The sequence below is a fragment of the Oryctolagus cuniculus genome, chromosome 19, assembly GCF_051225735.1.
Source record: "Oryctolagus cuniculus isolate XC-2025 breed Fujian yellow rabbit chromosome 19, ASM5122573v1, whole genome shotgun sequence".
Classification (NCBI taxonomy): Eukaryota; Metazoa; Chordata; class Mammalia; order Lagomorpha; family Leporidae; genus Oryctolagus; species Oryctolagus cuniculus.
Window position 1 is genome coordinate 46,251,919 of NC_142885.1, and position 22,766 is coordinate 46,274,684.

Sequence of the window (22,766 nt, forward strand, 5' to 3'; positions counted from 1 at the left end):
CTTTATTTATTCTATCGGTTAGTATTAGCAGGTACTAGACTTGTTTATGTGCTCCCTTTGACTCTTAGTCCTTTCATTATGATCAATTGTGAACTGAAATTGATCACTTGGACTAGTGAGATAGCATTGGTACATGCCACCTTGATGGGATTGAATTGGAGTCCCCTGGTATATTTCTAACTCTACCATTTGGGGCAAGTCAGCTTGAGCATGTCCCAAATTATACATCTCTTCCCTCTCTTATTCCCACTCTTATGTTTAACAGGGATCACATTTCAGTTAAATTTCAACACTTAAGAATAACTGTGTATTAATTACAGAATTAAACCAGTCATATTAAGTAGAACAGACAAAAAAAACTACTAAGAGGGATAATGTATTGAGTTGTTCATTAACAGGGCTATGCTGATCAAGTCACCGTTTCTCATATTGTCCATTTCACTTCAACAGGTTTCCTTTTTGGTGTTCAGTCAGTTGTCACCAATCAGGGAGAACATATGGTATTTGTCCCTTTGGGATTGGCTTATTTCACTCAGCATGATGTGTTCCAGATTCCTCCATTTTATTGCAAATGACTGGATTTCGTTGTTTCTTACTGCGGTATAGTATTCTAAAGAGTACATATCCCGTAATTTCTTTATCCAGTCTACCACTGATGGGCATTTAGGTTGGTTCCAGGTCTTGGCTATTGTGAATTGTGCTGCAATAAACATTAGGGTGCAGACCGCTTTTTTGTTTGCCAATTTAAATTCCTTTGGGTAAATTCCAAGGAGTGGGATGGCTGGGTTGAACGGTAGGGTTATCTTCAGGTTTCTGAGGAATCTCCAGACTGACTTCCATAGTGGCTTGACCAGTTTGCATTCCCACCAACAGTGGGTTAGTGTCCCTTTTTCCCCACATCCTCGCCAGCATCTGTTGTTGGTAGATTTCTGTATGTGAGCCATTCTAACCGGGGTGAGGTGAAACCTCATTGTGGTTTTGATTTCCATTTCCCTGATTGCTAGTGACCTTGAACATTTTTTCATGTGCCTGTTGGCCATTTGGATTTCCTCTTTTGAAAAATGTCTATTGAGGTCCTTGGCCCATCTCTTAAGTGGGTTGTTTGTTTTGTTTTTGTGGATTTTCTTGATCTCTTTGTAGATTCTGGTTATTAACCCTTTATCTGTTGCATAGTTTGCAAATATTTTTTCCCATTCTGTCGGTTGTCTCTTGACTCTCCTGATTGTTTCTTTTGCAGTACAGAAACTTCTCAACTTGATGCAATCCCAATAGTTGATTTTGGCTTTGACTGCCTGTGCCTCCCGGGTCTTTTCCAGAAACTCTTTGCCTGTGCCAATATCTTGAAGGGTTTCTCCAATGTTCTCTAATAACTTGATGGTGTCAGGTCGTAGATTTAGGTCTTTAATCCATGTTGAGTGGATTTTTGTGTAAGGTGTAAGGTAGGGGTCTTGCTTCATGCTTCTGCACGTGGAAATCCAGTTTTCCCAGCACCATTTATTGAATAGACTGTCCTTGCCCCAGGAATTGGTTTTAGATCCTTGATCAAATATAAGTTGGCTGTAGATGTTTGGGTTGATTTCTGGTAAAACTGTGTCTTTTCACTAGTATGGAGCATAGCCTCAGAAGGGTGGGGAGATGGTCTTATAACAACTTAATGCTGCAGCGCCACGGAAGGGGAGAGCTGCCCTTCCATCACTGCCTGTTGGCACACCAAGGATAGGCAGTGTAGAGGAGTCTGTTAAAGCTAACAGGGAGGTGAGCATCTGTTAAGCTAGAAACAGAAGTGTTTGGCTTCCATTCCTGTTTATTAATTCAGATAATGTTTATTGAAGGCTGTTACTGGCCATGGACCCTGGGAATAGCATGATAAACAAGACCATGCTCTGCCTTCATGAGCTTGCATTCTAGAGTGGGTCAGCCTTGAACACATCCAGTAGCATGTAATGTCAAGTATGGTGAAGACTTCAGATGAAAAATAAAGCAGAGAAAAGGACAAGGGAGGAGGTGTGTGTGGGGAGACCAGGTGCAGGAGAGGATGCCACTCGAATGGTCTTGGAAGGTTCTTTTCTGATGGGACTCTTGAATAGAGACCCATGTGCAGTAAAGCATGAGCCCCATGATAACCTGTAGAAGGCCCCATCCAGCTGGGTCTGGCAATAGCAAGTACAGAAGGCCTGAGAAAAGAGCCAGTTAGGCAAGTTCCAGAAGAATCCCGGGAGCTGCACTGACTTTTGATTTGCTAGAGGGAGATAATTGAGCTACCTACTTTCTTTGTCAAATGCCATGTTGAGGCGAATGAAACTGTGAACCTCATGTGTGTGTCTTTGAAAGAGTGATGCTGTTCATGTACAGTAGCACTTGAACCACTAGAACGCAGCATCTGAACCACTAGACAGCAAGTCTCTGTCAGCATTCTGTAGAATGAAGTGGCGTTGCATGCCAGCTCTCTCCCTACCACAAGGCTGACTTTGTTGAAATTTACACAGGTGTTGAACAGACCTCCGCACCTTCAGTGTGGATAAGACTAGAGCAGTGCACTCTTGCGCCTGACTGCCCTTTGTTCTGCGTCTTTGTGTTGTACATTATTAAATGTGCTTTCAAAGCTCTGGTGCTCACAGCTGAAAATAAAGTTTGGAGGACAGTCACAGGCAGCACTGTCCACTCAGCAGGTCAGGTAGTTTCTCCTTAACCATTGTACCAGATGCCCTACTGCACCCATTATTAACTCTCTTCCTTTCAGAGTTATTAGCTGCGTTATAAAATTTCTAGATTTCTGGGTAGTTTTGTAAATCTTAAAGTAAAAAAATAAGAGCATTTGTTGCCAGCATTGTGGCTTAGGTGGTAAAGCCACCGCCCGTGATGCCAGCATCCCATATGGACACTGATTCAAAGTCCCAGCTAAACTTCCAATCCAGCTCTCTGCTAATGCACTTGGGAGGGCAGCACAAGGTAGCCCAAGTGCTTGGGCTCCTGCACCCACGTCGGAAAGCCAGAAGAGGCTCCTGGCTCTTGGCTTCAGTCTGGCACAGCCCTGGGCATTGTGGCCATTTGGGGAGTGAACTAGTGTATGGAAGCCGTTTCTCTTTCTCTGTCTCTCCCTCTCTTTCTGTAAGTCTTCCTCTAAAATATATGAAATGTTTTAAAACAAGAACCTTTAACCATTCAAAGGAAGCATCAAGCAGAAAGAAAAAGAATCTTGCAGACCCACAGTACTCACTGACCTAAAACCTTGACTGAAATTTTTGTTGAAGTTTGCTGATAAAGTGTTCCCCAGAAATGACACATACTGACTTGTGTGAGGTGAGCTGATAGATATTCTTGAAACTGTAAAAATCACTTCTGCTAGTTTTTACACGATGGAGCTATTATACTCATGAGCTACTTGAGAGCTGTTGGGTAGAGATGTTCTTACTGGCAAAATGGTCACCCTGCACAGCTCCCGTGGGCACCATTGCACTCTGTGACTGGCATTTCCAGGGCTGGTGCTGTGCACACTTGGGAAGTCTTACCCACAGGTAGTGTGGTATCTGCACAATGTCTGCATGATGGTTCTCTTTTAATTTAGATGGTTGTCAGGGTTCCGTTAGTCCACAGTCTCTCAACTTGTGACTTTTCAATATTGTTGACTCACATGTTTTTGAGTCCCCTTGGGGGTTGTGGGAATAGTTGTGGCCCTGAGGGTTTGCCCACTTTTCTAGAGACAAGGATAGGCCTGACCATGCCTCCTGGAACTTTCTCTGAGTTAGAAACCTCTTAGAGTTATTCTACAACCTTGAAATTTTGTATTTAATGGTGGATCTTTAAGCAGAGGTATCTTATAAACATAGTGCAGCAATCATAGACTTATTTTTATTATTCTTTTAGTAAAGAGGAGGGAGTAAAGCATTATTGGTCAGTGCACCTGGTGCTTAATGTGGAATCTGGAGGTGGAGATGGTGTTTTCTTACTTATATATAGTTCATGATTTCTAATTATCGCCAAGAGGTAAACACTAGAATTAGGTCTAGGCTGTGGTTCTAGCTGGTATGCCTCTATATTAAATTTCATCTCACATGTGTTTGGCATCAAGATTTCCAGCTTTCCAAGGCTGGCCACAAACTTAAAGCAAGCGTCTAAACCAATTGTTAGAGGAAAAGATAGAGCAGTGGTAACGATGATGCTAAATGAACCCTTTGTGTGATATCTGACACCTCATCATCTAGTTGAAATATCTTGTGTTTTCTTGTTTACTGCAGTGAAAATAATTCTGACTTACCGGAACTATACATTTGCCTTCCTTCCACATATGAGACAATCTGTTTCTGAATCATTGGGCTTCTAAAATTCTGTGGGTAGGGGCTAGTGTTGTGGTGCAGGGGGTTAAGCCACCACCTGCAATGCCAGCATCCCATATTTGTTTTCTTTCTGTAATCCAGAGGTTGAAAAACAACCACCACTCCCAATGCATGAGTTGTATGAAAGCAATTTCACTTTATTTAACACTCTCAGGAGAAAAAGCAGGTGAGTATATATGGTACCCAAAGAGAAAAACTCTGTCAAATTTTAAATGGAATGGTGGAATAATTTCCATGACAAAAGTGAAACAAACAATCAACCTGTGGCCCCACCGCACTGGAGCCTGGCCTCACTTCCTACTTGGGACTGACAGTAAGAGCTCAGGAGAAGCCTGGAGCCATACCCCCTGTGCAGACCTGTGCAGGCTTAGTCTTTGTTTTCTGATTGGACAATCAGAACTGATGCATGCCATTGACTTCTGAGTTTATAAAAAGGGTGCTCAGTGCTGCTGTTTGCCTTTTCTCTTCATAGTGTCCAGCGTCATGGAGTTCTTCATTGGAACGTGTGCTAAGCCCTGGCACTAAGAATAAGGAGGTGAGCAACCAAGAACAACACTGCAGGAAGGGCCGGACTGCTGGTGTCGGGGAGTGGCAGTGGATTCCACAGGACCCTCAGGTTTGACCATCCTCACCTGGTGAGTCTTCTTGAAATGTTTGTGCATATCATATGCCGGTCCTGGACACAGGCAGGGGACACTTGGGCCTTCAGGAGCCAGGGGGAAGGAAGAAAAAATTGTGTATTATATTGTACGTTATAAATTGAATATTATATTATTATAAATTTTTATTATATATTATAAATTTTATATCATATGTTCTAAAGAGATTTTAAATTGTATATTGTAAAACATACATGTGCTCAGAGGTATCACATAGAGTTCCAGGAGGTGTGAGCCTACCTGGCTGAATTCTGATGCCAGGATGGGTGAAGCAGCAGGTGAGTCATCTTCTTTTGGGTGGGCAATTAAGATGCCCAGTGACTGTGTTAATTTCCAGGTCTCTTGTTTTATTTGCTGGGTTTATAGTTCTACTTAGTGTATAGGAGCTGAGAAAATGGATCTGGTCATCGAGAAAGGAAGTTCCTGCTCGCAGGATTTGCTTCCTGTTTTTCCTAATTTGCTAAGATAGTTTATCTCAGTTTGCATTGAAGGTTCTGCCACACAGCAGTGATAGCATTGAGTGGTAAACCCAAAAAGATGGTTGTATATTGTTGTCATTGCCCCACTGAAATCTGATTCTGCCTCTGTGCTATCCAGTGTCCTAATTTTTTGAAAAAGTTCCTGAGAAATACATTGTTATATTGTGTTAATGAATGTGGTTATGTGGGGAGACATATCATGCAAAATTTACATGTCCCAGTCATATTATTGCATTGACTAAGAGTATGGGGATTCTGTTTATCATCAGAAGCACCTAGATCAGAGGATGGCACCGAAATTTTTAGAAGTCAGCATTACTTCCTAAGTATATTTGTTGCAGTTATAAAACTATAAGGTTCTGAATAACTCAATACAGGTTCTTTTTACTTCTACATTAGATTTTGAAATATGAAATATTGAAATCATTTGGATTATGATATGTTTAGAGCATTTTTAGGTCTGAGAAGGCAGGGGCATTGTTTCTGCACAGTATCCACAATGGTTGCCACGTAATTGGTTCTAAAACTTCGGTTGATGAAATGAAATCCCTATTTGTCCCTGTGTTTTAAACAACACAAAATTTCAAAATCCGTAGGTATTGTGTTTTGTGGTTTGGTTCTTACAGTATGTGGTGAATTAAGTCTGCCTTCCTTCTGGTTAGCAGTTACTAGTGTTGACACCCAAGGGTCATTCCTTGAACCTCATCTTATGAGATGCTGACCAGTGACTACTCAGAAACCACCCCTTGGTGCAAGTCCTCATGGATGTTCCAGTTTCTTCATTATCCACTCTTGGTGTTCCTGTTAGTGCCAATTATTCAAATCCAGAAGTTGAATTGACCCCATGTTAAGTCTAAGTGTTTGTTCACACTGGTCTTCTCATCCTAGACAGCCTTATCTCTGTACTGTGTTTCAGGAAGGTCTTGGCTTTTTCTCCCATTATTAGCTAGACCTGTTTATATTGCCCATGGTTTTCTCCTTTTGGCTATTTTCAAACTTGATCCTTGATTCCATAATTCCTTTCCCTCACACACAACACACCAAGAAAAATCTGTTCTTTTGTTTTCTCATGCTCCCAATCCACAGATCTTCTCTGATAACAATCAACAGGCATCTCAAAGGCTGGCTGGTACCTACACCCTTCTCAAAGCCGCAGGAATGTGGGATTCTTTGGCTTTTTGCTTTTATGTCTCAATTCCGTCACTTTTTCCACACCTCTGCTCCTGTGACCACCATTAAACTTTAGCGTCTCCCACAAAAATCCTAGGCTAGCAATTTCTAGTGTACTACTAAGAAGAAGTTAAAATATAGAAGCTTTCTGGGGAAATTCCAAAATTAGAGTGGTTTATGCCATACATCTTAAGATGCTTTTCCTCTGTTTAATGAAAGTCAGATCTATGGGGGAAAACTAGATGGAGAATTTGCTACAAACAATGCCTTTGTTTCACCTTTATACAATTTTGTTTGTGAGTTATGTAGGCCTCAATAATTATGAATGGGAAAACTAAAACTGTGACTTGTGGTTCAATATTGGAAATATTTTGAAGCTTTCTACTGAATTGCTATAGTGAGAGAACAGGCATAGAGTCCAGGAAATCCTTCAATGAATTGGTATATGTGTAGTTTTCAGAGTGCAGCTTTCAATGATATTTAAACTTTGTAAACATTTTCTTACATATGATGTTAAATTTCAAATTGCTGCTTCAACAAACATTGAGCTTTACGTGATTGGCAACCTCTCCTACACTAATGAATCTCCTTGCTTGATTTCCCCCCTGATTACTGTGGAAGATGTCATGTGAGTGTCAAATGGGGAAAGAAAGGTTGTTTTGAAGATTTATTTATTTGAAAGGCAGAGCTGCACAGAGGTAGGGGCAGAGAGAGAGAAAGAGAGAGGTCTTCGATCTGCTGGTTCACTCCCCATAGGGCTGCAGTGGTCAGAGCTGAGCTGATATGTAGCCAGGAGCCCGGAGCTTCTTCTGGGTCTCTCACGTGGGTGCAGGGGCCCAAGCACTTGGGCCGTCTTCCACTTTCCTAGCCCATATCACAGAGCTGGATCGGAAGTGGAGCAGTGGGGACTCAAACGAGCGCTCTTATGAGACGCCGGCACTGCAGGCAGAAGCTTTTCCTGCTCTGCCACAGTGCCGTCCCCAAGAAATATTCTTGTGGTAGACTAATGTTCATGGTGTATAGCCCTCTGCTCTGTGCAGGTAGAATTTGAGTAATTCTTGGCAGACCCCTACATTTTTGAGGTACATAGAGATAACATGATAAATGTAATGGGATCCACAGTTTTCCAGTAAAATACCTCATGATACCTGCTGGGGTCCTGCCATTTATGAAAATGCCTGAGCAGTGAAGACGTTGCCACCTATTGATCCAGTGAAGAAAGTGCAGAGTGAGCACCTCTAACCCTGGCAGAGGCTCCACCCCTGGTGACTAAGATGCTGTAGACCTGTGCTGCTACTCATTCCATGGGGAAGGCCCTGCCATACTGCTGTGAGCATCCTGGTTTAATATTTTGGTATTGTCATGTTTTGGTTTGTTCTTTAACTTAAATACTCGGAATCTCCATTTGGTTTGTATATTTCATCTTGCAGTTTTCACAGCTAAATTTTTTTTAATAATTTTTATTTATATAAAGGTGAAGAGATACCATGTATTTCATATACAGAGATTGAGGGGCGTAGTGATACTTCCCATCTTCCCCTCCTCCCCCCAGCATCCTGCCCTCCTTCCTCCTTCCTTTCTTGTGATTATAAAATGAACTGAAAGAATGTCATTGTGAAAATTGTAAGAAAGTGTAAATTCTAAACCTTGACAGAACTAACTCCATAATGTGTAGCTCCTAGTAGGAACTGAAAATGCAGATTGTGTTGTTTAAAAATTTGTCATGCATTTAAATATGGAAACCCTAGATATTGAGATTGAGTTTAGGTGAGAAACTTCCATGGTGCCTCCCCAAACGTGTGTTCTCTAAACATAATGTGCCCACAAGCAAGTATTGCTTTGAACCAAGGGCCACAGTGGTCACCAGTGATGGGAAATGGAAGGCTTTTTAGGGCAGTGAACCTGAGGACTGTGACCAAGACCTGTCCCAGTGAGTCAGTGAGAGCTCAACCTGTGCACTTGCCCCATCTTCCTATCAGACTTCATTTACGAAGCACAAATTCCAGTTAAATTCAGTAAGAATTTGGACAGCAGGGAGTATACTCTTTTTTTTTTTTTTTTGACAGGCAGAGTGGACAGTGAGAGAGAGAGAAACAGAGAGAAAGGTCTTCCTTTTGCCGTTGGTTCACCCTCCAATGGCCGCCGCGGCTGGCGCGCTGCGGCCGGCGCACCGCGCTGATCCGATGGCAGGAGCCTAGGAGCCAGGTGCTTTTCCTGGTCTCCCATGGGGTGCAGGGCCCAAGCACCTGGGCCATCCTCCACTGCACTCCCTGGCCACAGCAGAGAGCTGGCCTGGAAGAGGGGCAACCGGGACAGAATCCGGCGCCCCGACCGGGACTAGAACCCGGTGCGCCGGCGCCGCAAGGCAGAGGATTAGCCTAGTGAGCCGCGGCGCCGGCGGGAGTATACTCTTGAGATTGGTCCAGTTGCAGTGTCACTGGTCACATACTGATGAAGCAGGCCCTGCATTTCAGTTCCATAGTTTAATTGGGCTAATTCTCAACCTGCCTGTAATATGTAATTATGTTATATGCACATAGGAATGTACACACCTGGGTGGGAGAATAGCATGTAGGAATTTATCATTCTCATTTCACTGTTCACTTTCCTGGTTTCCTTCAGATACACTTCCTTTCCTTTTCTATTTCTGAGTTTTCAGTTTGAGGGAGGTGAGATGACAGTGTAATATGTTAACTTGGATATTGTCTTAAATATTCTCTTGATAGACTTCCTGAATCTTTACTTTCAAGGTATAAACCGCCTGAAATTTAGTTTAGTCAAGTTCATGAATTTTTTTAAGATTTATTTATCTGAAAGTCAGAGTTACACAGAGAGAGAAGGAGAAGCAGAGAGAGGTGTTTCATCTGCTGGATCACTCCCCAGTTTGCCGCAATGGCCAGAACTGTGCTGATCTGAAGCCAGGATCCAGGAACTTCTTCCAGGTCTCCGATGTGGGTGCAAGGGCCCAAGGACTTGGGCCATCCTTTACTGCTTTCTCAAGCCATAGCAGAGAGCTGGATCGGAAGTGGAGCAGCTGGGACTTGAACTGGTGCCCATATGGGATGCCGGCACTGCATTTGGTGGCCTCACCTGCTACACCACAGTGTCTGCCCCAATCATGAATGTTTTAAAAATCATTGCTGTCCCATGAAGCCTACCAAAACCCCACAATATTAACCTAAGTTCCTTAGTTTTATTTACATCTTAAGAATAGGAACCTATTTTTGCATGTTTTATTTTTCCAGCCTTATTACAGTATAACAGAGAAATAAACATTGTATATATTCAAGGCACACAGTGTGTGTTTTGATATGAGTCTGATCTTTATACATTTTCACACAAACCCTTCTTTTTTATTTTTTTAACTTTTATTTAATGAATATAAATTTCCAAAGTGCGACTTATGGATTACAATGGCTTCCCCCCCATACCGTCCCTCCCACCCACAACCCTCCCCTTTCCCACTCCCTCTCCCCTTCCATTCACATCAAGATTCATTTTCGATTATCTTAATATACAGAAGATCAGCTTAGTATACCTTAAGTAAGGATTTCAACAGTTTGCTCCCACACAGAAACATGAAGTGAAAAATAATAGATGATTTTTTTTTAAATGATGATGAAATCAGATCAGACCTATTGTCATGTTTAATCCCAGTGAGAGTCAAGTTGGGAATTGATAATTTCTTTCTTTTTTCTTTTCTTTTTTTTTTTTTTTACAGAAGATCAGTTTAGTATGCATTAAGTAAAGATTTCAACAGTTTGCACCCCCATAGAAACACAAAGTGAAATATACTGTTTGAGTACTCGTTATAGCATTAAGCCTCAATGTACAGCACATTAAGGACAGAGATCCTACATGAGGAGTAAGTGCACAGTGACTCCTGTTGTTGACTTTACAAATTGACACTCCTGTTTATGGCATCAGTAATCTCCCTATGCACCAGTCATGAGTTTCCAAGGCTATGGAAGCCCCTTGAGTTCTCCGACTCTTATCTTGTTTAGACACGGTCATAGTCAAAGTGGAGGTTCTCTCCTCCCTTCAGAGAAAGGTACCTCCTTCTTTGAAGACCTGTTCTTTCCACTGGGATCTCACTCACAGAGATCTTTTTGCCAGAGTGTCTTGGCTTTCCATGCCTGAAATACTCTCATGGGCTTTTCAGCCAGATCCGAGTGCCTTTAGGGCTGATTCTGAGGCCAGAGTGCTGTTTAGGACATCTGCCATTCTATGGGTCTGCTGTGTATCTCACTTCCCATGTTGGATCACTCTCCCCTTTATTTATTCTATCGGTTAGTATTAGCAGGTACTAGACTTGTTTATGTGCTCCCTTTGACTCTTAGTCCTTTCATTATGATCAATTGTGAACTGAAATTGATCACTTGGACTAGTGAGATGGCATTGGTACATGCCACCTTGATGGGATTGAATTGGAATCCCCTGGTATGTTTCTAACTCTACCATTTGGGGCAAGTCAGCTTGAGCATGTCCCAAATTATACATCTCTTCCCTCTCTTATTCCTACTCTTATGTTTAACAGGGATCACATTTTCAGTTAATTTTCAACCAGTGTGAACTGGTTACCCGATGCATATATTATATTTTCAAAACCTTATCTCATAATTGTAAATTTGACTTTTTAAGATTTATTTCAAATGGAAGGGCTGGCACTGTGGCTCACTTGGTTAATCCTCTGCCTGTGGTGCTGGCATCGCATATGGGCACCAGGTTCTAGTTCCAATTGCTCCTCTTCAGTCCAGTTCTCTACTGTGACCTGGGATGGCAGTGGAGATTGGCCCAAGTGCTTGGGCCCCTGCACCCGCATGGGAGACCAGGAGGAAGCATCAGGCTCCTGGCTTCGGATCGGCGCAGCGCCAGCTGTAGGGCCCATTTGGGGAGTGAACTAACAGAAAGAAGACCTTTCTCTCCATCTCTCTCATTGTCAATAACTCTACCTGTCAAATCAAAAAAGAAAGGCAGGAAATAGAGAAGAGAGAGTAAGACAGAGACAGAGAGAGTGAGAGAGAGGATGAGGAATATCTCATCTCATGCATTATTTCACTCCTCAAATGTCCTCAGTGGCAGGGCTGGGCCCCAGGTCTCCCACTTTGGCACAGGGGCCCAAGTCATGGGGTCATCTTCTAGTGCTTTCCCATAGCAGGGAGGTGAATGGGAAGTGGAGCAGCTGGGACTCGGTCTGGTGCCCATAGGAGATGGTGGCAGTCAGGTGGAGGCTCAAGCTTTTACACCCCAGCTCCAGCACCATAACCATATATTTGTATCTTTTGACTAACATCTCTTCATTTCCCTGCTCCCAGTTCATCACAAACACCATCCTGCTCTCTGACTGTGTTAGTTTGACTTTTGTATATTCCACATGTAAATGCGTTCATGTAGTATTTCTTATTTCTGTGTCTTGTTTCATTCCTTGTAATGTCCTATAGTTCCATGCTTTTGGATCCATCGTGTGCCAAGTAGTAGTATTTCCTTTCTTTTTAAGGTTTGGTGAGGATTCCACTGTGTGTGTATCCCATTTTTCCTTATGGGTCCATCAACAAACATTTGGGTTATTTCCGTATCGTGAAATTGTGAATGATGCTGAAGTGAATGTGGGGGTGCAGACAGTTCTTTGAGATGGTGATTTTCTTTTGGATTCATGGCTAATAAAGGTTGTTCCTTTTTAAATTTTCTTTGAGGAACTTCCATATTGCTTTTCCTAATGGATGGTATAGTTTACATTCCCTCCAATACTGTGTGTTCTGTGTGCTCTACATTGTGCCCAATACTTGTTATCTTTTAACTTTTTAATAGTAGCCGTTTAACAGATATGAGATAATAACCATTGTCATGTTGATTTGCATTTTGCTAATGATAGCAATGTTCAGGATTTTTTCACATATAAACTGGGTACATTGTCTGTCTTTGTTGGAAAACATTGATTGAGTCCTTTGTCCTTTCTAATTGTATTCTTTGCTTCTTAGTGTATGCATTCCCTGTATTACTCCCTTGATCACACATATGGTTTGCTAATATTTTCTCCTATTCATTGGTTTGCCTTTTTATTTCATTGATCTTTGCTTTATTGCTTTACTAGTTGTAGTTTCATTTCCTTTTGTTTGCTTTTGCTCTCTGTGTTTAATTGTTAACACATAAGCAACCGCTCTTGAGGCTAATGTCAAGGAATTTTCTATTTTATAAGTTGTAAGTGTTCAGATCTTCTGTGTGGACTTCCAGTTCATTTTGAGTTGATTTTAATATGTGGTGTAACAATGATGCAGTTTCAGTTTTGGACATGTGGTTATCCAGGTTGCTTTTGCCTCAGATGTGGGCCTTTATGTCCAGTGAGTGACTGCATGTTTGGTAACCCTGGTGGGCCAGGTTTCTCAGTGTCTTCATTTGGATCCCTTAAACCAGATGCTGTGGCTGGAGTTGAGCAGGAGCTTGACATGTGTGGTGATTGGGGAGTAGGAGTCCATGCAGTGATGGGGTCAAGACAGGGGACTGTGGCCTCCTCCTCTGGAAGCCAGGGCTATATGAGGGTATGTCCCAAAAGTTTTTTGAAGGGTAGACATTTGGCATAGTGGGAAAGACAATGCTCAGGATACCAGTGGCAGCCCGTGATGGCTTAAGTAGTTGGATTCTTGCTACCACATTGGAGACCATCTCCCAGCTTCAGCCTGGGTCAGATCAGCCCTGAGTATTTTGGGCATTTGGGTAATGAACTACTAGATGGGTGGAGTCTTTATCTTTCTCTCTCTCTCTCTCTCTCTCTCTCTCTCTTCCCCCTCCCCCTTATTGATTGAAACGAATTGCAATATTAAAACTAGGTGGAAACATGGACACGGATGATTATCGCAGTAGCATTAGATTATTGAGTAATTTCCTAGAATCATACAGGTGGATGTTTGCAGCTCACAGTAATCCATTACATCCGTTATTAGAAAATGAAATAAAGGTTAGCTCAAGGCTCTATCCATAAAATAATGTCGAAAGATTAATGTAGATTTGATCAGTACAAATTTTATATGAGTATTGAAATGTCACACTAGCCCATAAATCTGTACAACTCTTGTTGATAAAATGTAAGTAAAAATAGCAACATGTTACTTGGTGTATAAATTTAAGGGGTTTAAATGATTAATGTCACAACTAATATTATGGTATTTGAAAATGGTTAATTAAGACAAGCAAAACCAGAACCTGTAAATAACTGAACTGTTCTTTCTTGTCATGCTCATTCGAAAGGCTACTATGCTGTGTTTTAAGTTGGGGATGGATATTTATTTTAGATTGTTTCCTCTAATTAAGAAAAATGGTAGTATGTTTTCATGAGTATGTGAAATTGAATAGCATCAGAGGAATACAGTAAATACAAGATAAGCTTTTTTTCATATTTGGGATTTTACTGTTTTTTGAGAATCACTACGGAGCCATTTCAGTTTGCACACTGTTCTTAACAAACCAAAAATTTAAAAGTGAGGGCTTCCAAATGGTAGAGTTAGAAACGTGCCATGGGATTCCAATTCAGTCCCATCAAGGTGGCATGTACCAATGCCATCTGACTCGTCCAAGTGATCAATTTCAGTTCACAGTTGACCCTGATAGGTCTAAGAGTCAAAGGGATCACATAAACAAGACTAGTGTCAGCTAATACTAACTGATAGAATTAAAAAGGGAGAGAACGATCCAATATGGGAAGCGGGATACACAGCAGACTCATAGAATGGCAGATGTCCTAAACAGCACTCTGGCCTCAGAATCAGCCCTTAAGACATTTGGATCTGGCTAAAGAGCCCATGAGAGTATTTTAGGCCTGGAAAGCCAAGACACTCTGGCCAAAAAACAAACAAAAAAAAAATACAAAAAACAACAACAAATGAAAGATCTCTGCAAGTGAGTTCCCAGTGGAAAGAATGGGCCATCAAAGAAGGAGGTGCCTTTCTCTAAAGGAAGAAAAGAACTTCCACTTTTTTTTCTTAGGGAATTTAGGATTATTTTCTCATTCTGTTAAACATGTCATTGGTGTTTGATAGGAATTTCATTTATTTTGTAGGTTGCTTTAAGTAATATAGGTATTTTAATTATACTAATTCTTCCAATCCATGTGAAAGTTATATTTTTCCATTTTGGGAGTCCTTGATGATTTATTTCTTCAGCGTTTTAGAATTTTCATTGTAGATATCTTTCACTTAATTGGTTGCATTTATTCCTAAATGTTTTATTTTTGTTCCCATTGCGTATGGGATTGTTAGATTTCATTTTTGGCAAGCTGGTTATTAGAATATAAAAAAGCTACTGTTTCTGTATGTTGATTTGTAACCTGTAACGTTACTGAATTGGTTTTTCATCTTGAACCATTTTTTGGTGGAGTGTTTACATTTTTCCATGCACAACATCATGTATTCTACAATGTGGTTGAATTCAGTTATTGTTAACAGTTGTGTTGTGGAATATGTAATGTCATAAATATAAGAACATGTCAAAAATGCTTGAAGGTTACCTGTGGAAAATTTCTCTGTCGTTTGCCATATGGGAATTAGAATAGTACCTGGTAGATTTGTGGACTGCCATTGCTAATGGGTGCGTGCACCCACACAGCTTCCAGTGGGCTGCCTCTATGGTCCTCCAGGGCACATGGTCTGCTAGTAGGATCTGGCTGGCCTTCAGTTGTCACCTAGCATCCACCTGTGACACTATGTTGAGGACATCATTTCAACTGATAAGAGGAGGAGGAAAAATGGGTCTCGAACATCAGCAACTGACTTCTTGACCGAGTGGGTGTAGACCTTAGTTCCATACGAGATGAGAGCTTGCAACCTGAATATTTTGGTTTATCACTGCTTTCCATGTCCCTCCACAGACTCCCAGTGAGACAGTGAGGCTTCTTAAGGGAAGGCCTATACTCAAGGTTGTGTGCAGAGTGTTGCTGGCAGCAGCATCTAAGTAACATGGTCTCATGGGATCATTTCAGACATTGGCACCTCCACCTGGGTAATGCAGAGTCTTGTGTGCTGTGGGATGGTAAGTCTGGATGCACCAGATGACTGCTGGCTGCCCCTCACATGCTGCCAAGTACCACCCACGACATGGTTAAGAAAGTTGATGCCTCATCTGCAACTGTCTCAGGTGGTGAAGTGCCATATCTCAGACACCAAGGAAGTCCACACAGATGTATACACCTTGCTGTGGATGGAGACACAAAGCCTGCTCAAAGACTGGACAGGGCCACATTGAGAAGGGCAACCTTGCTGTGTTCCTGACAGGAAGTAGTCTATAAATCACCAGGCAACAGAGTTGGCAGCTGGCAGCTCTCACTGAACTACATCAAGTTCCTGTCCAACTTGTCTGGAAAGCACAAACAGATGGTGTCATGTTTGCACAGAAGGTGAACATAAACTGTCCCTTTTTCTGCTGCAATGGGTGTCCAGAGCATGTGAAACAGCACACTACAGCAGGAGCCTCTTTGTTTCAATGGACAGTGTACAATTAAGAACAAAAGAGAGCTACTGAGGCTGTTAGGCATTCTTCAGCGAGTATGTGCAGCCACCACCCCCGAATGGCAAAGCTGCCCCTAGGACAGTCCCAAACAATCTGCCTTGGACCCAGTGGAATTATTTATTCACTTACTTAAGCATTATTCATTATGTTTCATTGAAAGACAAGAAAACAGATTTCCCATTGGCTGGATCACTCCACTTGAGTGGCCAGGGCCCAAGTATCTGAGCCATCCTCTGTTGTTTCCCAGGGTATGCATGAGCAGGAACCTGGATTTGAATGTGTGACAGGTATTGATCCTGGATACTCTGTGATGGGATGCTGCCACCAAAAATGATGTCTTTAATTGCCATGCCAAATACAGTGAATTGAAGCCTTTATATTCTGATTAGAATGGCAGTGTGAGATAGAGAAAGATGTTTCCATCTGTTGGCCTCATCACCAAAGCCTGCAAACATTATGGAAGGGCTAGGCCAAAGTCAGAAGCCAAGAACTCCATCCAGTTCTCTTATATTGGTGGAAGAGACCTAAGTAACTGACGCAATGCCTGCTCTCCATCAGAGTGTACATTAGCAGGAACCTGACTGCAGGAAGATTATGCTGCTGAAATCCAGGCGCTCTGATATGGGACATGGTTAAACCAAATGCCATCTTAACAACTCTGTCACAGTTCCTTGGCCATTGTTATATTTTAATGATTTTTGTTTGGAAAAAAATATTATTGAGGGAGAGACAGAGAGATCATCCTACCCACTACCTCACTCTCCAAATGGCTGCAAAGCTACAGATTAGCCAAGGTGAAGCCAGGAGCAGGATCTCCATCATCTTCTCCTACATAGGTTGCAGAGTGCTGAGATCTTCCGACATCACCTACTGTCTATCCATGCACCTTAGGAGGAAGCTGGACTGGAAATATAGTAGCTGGGGCATGACCCAGCACTACAGTATGAAATGGAAGCATTGTTATCTGAAGCCTTACCTACTGTGCCATAGCAAAGAGCTGGATGGAAGTGGAGCAGGTGGATCTTGAACCGGCACCCACATGGGATGCTGGTGCTTCAGGTCAGGGCATTAATCCGCTGCACCATAGCACCAGCCCCAGCATTTACTTTTTAATTTAAAGGCCAACAATGCACCTTTATGAGACTTCAAGTGGGCTGCTTCTATGGTCCTGCAGGGCTCATGGTCTGTTACCAGGCTCTGGCTGGCCTTCAGTTGTCACCTAGCATCCACCTGTGACACTATGTTGAGGACATCGTTTCAACTGATAATCAAGAGGAGGAGGAAAAATGGGCCTCGAACATCAGCAACCTTCTTCTTGACCGAGTGGGTGTGGACCTTAGTTCCATACGAGATGAGATCTTGCAACCTCAAATTTTTGGTCTATATTTTGAAAAAGGAATTCAGAAAAAAATCCTCAAGAAATCCAGATAAATCTCCTTTTCCTCAGTGATTCGGTTTCAACCAAGGAAGCCCAGCACATTTTCACCTTCTAATAACACCAATTTCCTCACCTCTAGTGAACCCTAAGGCCCACCTATCTCACCAGTCACCTACAAGGATGCACCTTGGTCAGGCACACTTCCAAAGAAAAAACTAAGGACTACTCTGTGGATAATTTTTGGTTCTGAGGGTCACATGGGTAAAGGACTTCAAATTAGCTTTGAGCTATTAGTGACCCTACTGTTTGACTCACAGAGAGTTTGGACTACCTCCCTCAGCATCATGAGCTGGGTCCTTGCCTCCAGCCACTGAGAATCTCTGGTTAAATGGAAGTGGTATTTCAGAGACCAAACAAACCCACACCCTGAGGAGTCTGTGTCCTTAATGAGGATGTCAGACACTTTGTCTATTTGGAGAGCCACCATCAGTCATCTCACATCAGATACCTCCTTCCAGATACAGGGGTAGTGTCATGTGTCTCAAGGGGTAGAACTTGTGATCATCCTACTTGACATTGAGCAGTCCAGCCACACTCAAGGCCATCTTGAAAGTCACATGTCCACCAATTCTAGGGACATCACCAATTGCTAATGGCCTTTTGTGGCCTCAGACTGGACCATCCATACCCTTACGTTGGAGTACCCCGTTTGGTGGATCACTGTTGATACCTGTGCTACTGGCCTAACCTCCCTGACCAACTCAGCTATTTTGCTTGCCAAAATTCTACTGCCTTTTAATGTAGCAAAACTGCACTATATATTATCTGCATCCTTGCTTTCATAGTGGAGCCTCCCAGGCTTATATGATTTAGGACATCATAGGCCTATCAACTTGGATTTGAGCTTGTAGCTTTCCTGTTGTATCCATGTCAGTTGTGGAATTCTCCCAGGAATGCCTGCTGTACAGAAAAAACTGTCATTCCTCCTTCTCGCATGGTTGCATTTGGAGTGGTGATTATGCACATGCTACCTGGCAAGAGGATTTTATTGACCTGCTGTAGCAAATGGCAGGTGCTTACTGTTCTGTAAGCCTACACCAGACTTCTCGTTGCTTCTTTGTTAATGGGTGAAATTGTCATCAGATTCTAAGTACTACATCCCTGGTGCATTAAACATGGCACCAAAAGTATCTGAAATACTTAGTTCCTGTCCATTTGGTGTTTACACAGTGATGGAGTTTCTAGTTCATGTGAAGGGTTTTTTTAAAAAAATTTTGAAATCAATAATTATACATACTTGAAGGCTACTGTGTGACATTTTGGTACATGTCTGCAATGTGTCCTGATTAAAAAGGGATGATCAATATTTCCCTTTATTTGTCAGTACTTACGATTGAAGTCTTGTAATTTCTTGTATATGTTCATTCAACACATACTCAGTTATTGTGAGCTATCCTCTCCATTATTCTGTGTAACATTAGAAAGCTACTCCTTGATCTAACTCTGATTTGGTACCCATCATCCAAACTCCTTGCATTTTCCCTCCAATCTCTTACATCCCTTATTAATTATTATGTATTCACATAGGTGTATTTTAAAGATTTATTTATTTTTATTTGAAAAGCTGAGCTACAGAGAGAGGGAGAGACAGAGAGATGTTTTCCTTCTGCTCATTCATTACCCAAATGGCTGCAACAACTGCATCAGAACAAATTCAAAGCCAGGAGCCAGGAGCTTTTTCTGGGTCTCCCAAAGTGGATGTAGGAGCCCAAGCAGTAGGGCCTGCTGGTTCAGTGCGCTGGTTCAGAAGAGGAGCAGCAAGGATGTGAACTGATGGGTGTCCACATGGGATTCTGGCACCACAGGCAGAGCCTTAACCTACGATGTCACAGCACTGGCCCCTGATTGTTTTAGCTTGTGTTTGTGAGGGAGTGGGTACAGTATTTGTCTTTCTGTGTCTGGATTGTTTTCACTTACCTCCAGTTCCATACGTCTTGCTTCAAGTGACAGGGTGTCATTCTTTTCAAATGGCTGGATAGTATTCTGTTTCATATATATACAACAAACTCTTGACCCCTTCATCTGATGAACTCTCAACTCATTTTGTTTGCCAAGATACTATTCCCTTTTAGTGAGACAAAAATGCAGTCTACTTTTTCTGCATCCCTGCCCTCATAGTGGAGACTGTGGTACCGGAATGAGTTTGAACTCCTGGGCATATCTGATTTGGGGACATTTTCCTATTGTGGTACCAGAATGAGTTTCTTGACCCAGGCATTTATGGCTGTCATTTTGGATTTCTGATTGTGGTTTTCCTATTCCATCCAACTCAGTTGGAAAGTCCCCCAGGAATGTCTGCTTTGCAGACAAAACTTCCATCATTCCTTTTTCTCCCGTGGTGGCATTTGGAGAGGTGATTACTCTCACATGCCACCTGGCGGGTGGATTTGATTGGTCTGCTGTTGCAAGAGGCAAGTGATTATTATCCTTGATAACCACACCAGACTGCTCCCTGCTCTTTCCCTCATGGCTGAAAATGTGCTTCAAACATGGGACTATAGGTAGGTGAACTGTTTAGTTCCTTTCTGTGGGACATGTACCCAGTGGTGGTGTTGCTGGTTCATGGTATGGTTCTGTGTTCTGAAAATTTTGACATTAACAATAATTTCACCTACCTAAGGGCTACAGTATTAGGTCTGGGTGCATGTCTGCAATGTGTCCTGATGAAAAATGAGATAATCAACATTTCCCTTCCTTTGTCAATATTTTATGATGGAAGACTTGCAATTTCTTCTGTATGTTCATATAATACATTCGAGGTTATTGTGAGCTAGTCTTCTCACTGTGCTGTGTAACAATAGGAACTTATTCCTTTGATCTAACTCTGATTCTGTGCTCCTCATCAAAACTCCCTTCATCCCCTGCAGTGGCTGCCATCCTGTATTAATCATTATGCATTTGGGTTTTTAGCTTGCTTATGTGAAGGTTTGCATGTGTTATTTATCTTTCTGTGTCTGGCTTTTTGCACTAAACACGATACCCTCCAGTTGCATACATTTTGCTGCAAAGGACAGGATTTCATTTTTAAAGGGCTGAATAGTATTCCATTTAGTATATACACAAGAAATTCTTGATGTCTTCATCTGCTGGTGGATACGTTGGTTGATTCCGTATCTTGGCCATTGTTAACAGTGCTGCAGTAATCATGGTGGAGCAGGTATCTTAGATACAATGATTTCATGTCTTTTGGACATATACTGAGTATTGAGATTGTTGAGTCATATGGCAGTTCTATTCTTAGTTTTTAGAAATCTCCACAGTGTTTGCTGCAGGGGTTGTACTCATTTGGATTCCCATGCTCAGTATACGAGAGTTCTCCTTTCTCCATATCCTTGGGAGAATTTTTTACTTTTTCTTTATGATAGGCATTCTAGCATTATGAGGTGATATCTCTTTGGGGTTTTGATTTGCATTTCTTTTTTAAAGTTTTTTTTTTAAATTTATTTGAGAGACAGAGTTAACAGACACAGAGGGAGGCACACAAAGGTCTTCCATACGCTGGTTCACTCCCCAGATGGCTGCAATGGCGAGAGCTGAGCCCATCCAAAACCAGGAGCCAGGAGTTTCTTCCAGGTCTCCCATGTGGTTGCAGGGGCCCAAGCAGTTCAGCCATCTTCCACTGCTTTCCAGGCCATATTCAGAGAGCAGGATCAGAAGAAGAGCATCCGGGACATGAACCAGTGCCCACATAGGATGCTGGCCCTGCAGGCAGAGGCTTCGCCTACCGTGCCACAGTGTGAGCCCCTCTTTTCATTTCTCTGATGGCTAGTAATAGTGTTTTTCATATATTTGCTGGCCATTTGTATTTTTTCTTTTGAGAATTGTCTTTTTAGGCACCTTGTGCCCATTTCTTAACTGCATTGGATGCTTGATTTTGAGTTTGTTGAGTTCCTGATATATTCTGAATATTAATCCTTTGTTGGATAAGTAGTTTGCAAGTATTTTATCCCTTTCCATTGGTTGTTTATTCACTCTATTACTGTTTTCTTTGCTGTACAGAAGCTTCAGTGTTTGATGTAGTCCCATTCATCTAGTTTTACTTTTGCTGCCTGAACTTCTGGGGTTTTAACCAAAAAGTCATTGCCTCTACCACTTTTAAGAGATGTCTCCCTATGTTTTATTCCAGCAAGTTTGTATTTTCAGGTCTCAGTTTTAGGTCCTTGATCCATCTGAGTTGATTTTTATGTGTGGTGAAATGTAGATATTTAATTTCATTCTTCTACATATGTATATCTGGTATTGTCAGCACCACTTATTGAAAAGACTATGGGATTCTCATCAAAAATCATTTAGCTGTTATGTATGTATGTTTGTATTTATGTATTTTTCTCTGTTTTCGTTGATCTTTGTATCCATCTTCATTCCAGGTTCATCCTATTTTATTTACTAGACCTTTGTGAAATCAGGTATTGTTATGCCCCCAGCTTTGTATATTTTTTCTTGTGTAGGATCACTTTTGCTGCTCTGGGTCTTCTGTAGTTCCTTATGAATGTTAGAATTTGTTTTTCTGACTGTATAAAAATGCCATTGGTATTTTGATAGGACTTGCAGTTTTTCTGTAAAGTTCCTAAGAAATATGAACATTTTAATGTTAATCCTTCTAATTCATGAACAGAGGATGTCTTTCCATTTTCATGTGTCTTTGATGATTGTCAGCTTTCCCGCCACCAGTGACTGTCCAGGACGCTGACGAAGGGTTCACAGAGGAGACTGAGAAGAATCAGGTTAAATGCTCTTAATTGTTACACTAGGAGGGAAGGCCACTCAGCTGGCTCCAGCGGGCACTAGGCTCTACAGACCAGGAGCTTCTCCCAGCAGGCACTAGGCTCTATGGACCAGGAAGGGAGGCTGAGTAGTGCTCCCATTTACAAGCGTCTGAGTGTCTTCTTAAATGCACTTGTTTAGGGTCAGCGCTGCCTGTGTTCCCTCCCTTTGGTCCCCGTAGTTATAGCAGCAGCGGTTACATAGTTATAACAACAATTTGTGGTTAGGCCATTTCCTCTTGCAAGCTTTGCTACAGTGCAGTTTCTTTCCCTGATAAATGATCAGTTTCGCTCCCTTTTCTTTTTCTTTAAATGCTCTCATAGCCCTGTAAAGCCCATTGAGCCGTTGTGCCAAAGGGATGAACATTCTTGAGCATATCCCGGATTGATTTCCAGATTTGAGGTCTTCTTTTTCTTCTTCTTCCATT

General features: G+C 41.9%; 1 long non-coding RNA gene across 3 annotated transcripts in view; it reads left to right on the plus strand.

The window, feature by feature from the left end:
• Window positions 1-22,766, plus strand: part of LOC127488597 (uncharacterized) — a 107,342-nt gene that overhangs the window by 54,347 nt on the left and 30,229 nt on the right. For all 3 annotated transcript variants that reach the window (XR_016226392.1, XR_016226393.1, XR_016226391.1), the window contains one exon: window positions 4,807-4,969. This is a non-coding gene — a long non-coding RNA (uncharacterized LOC127488597). The remainder of the gene's footprint in view (window positions 1-4,806; window positions 4,970-22,766) is intronic.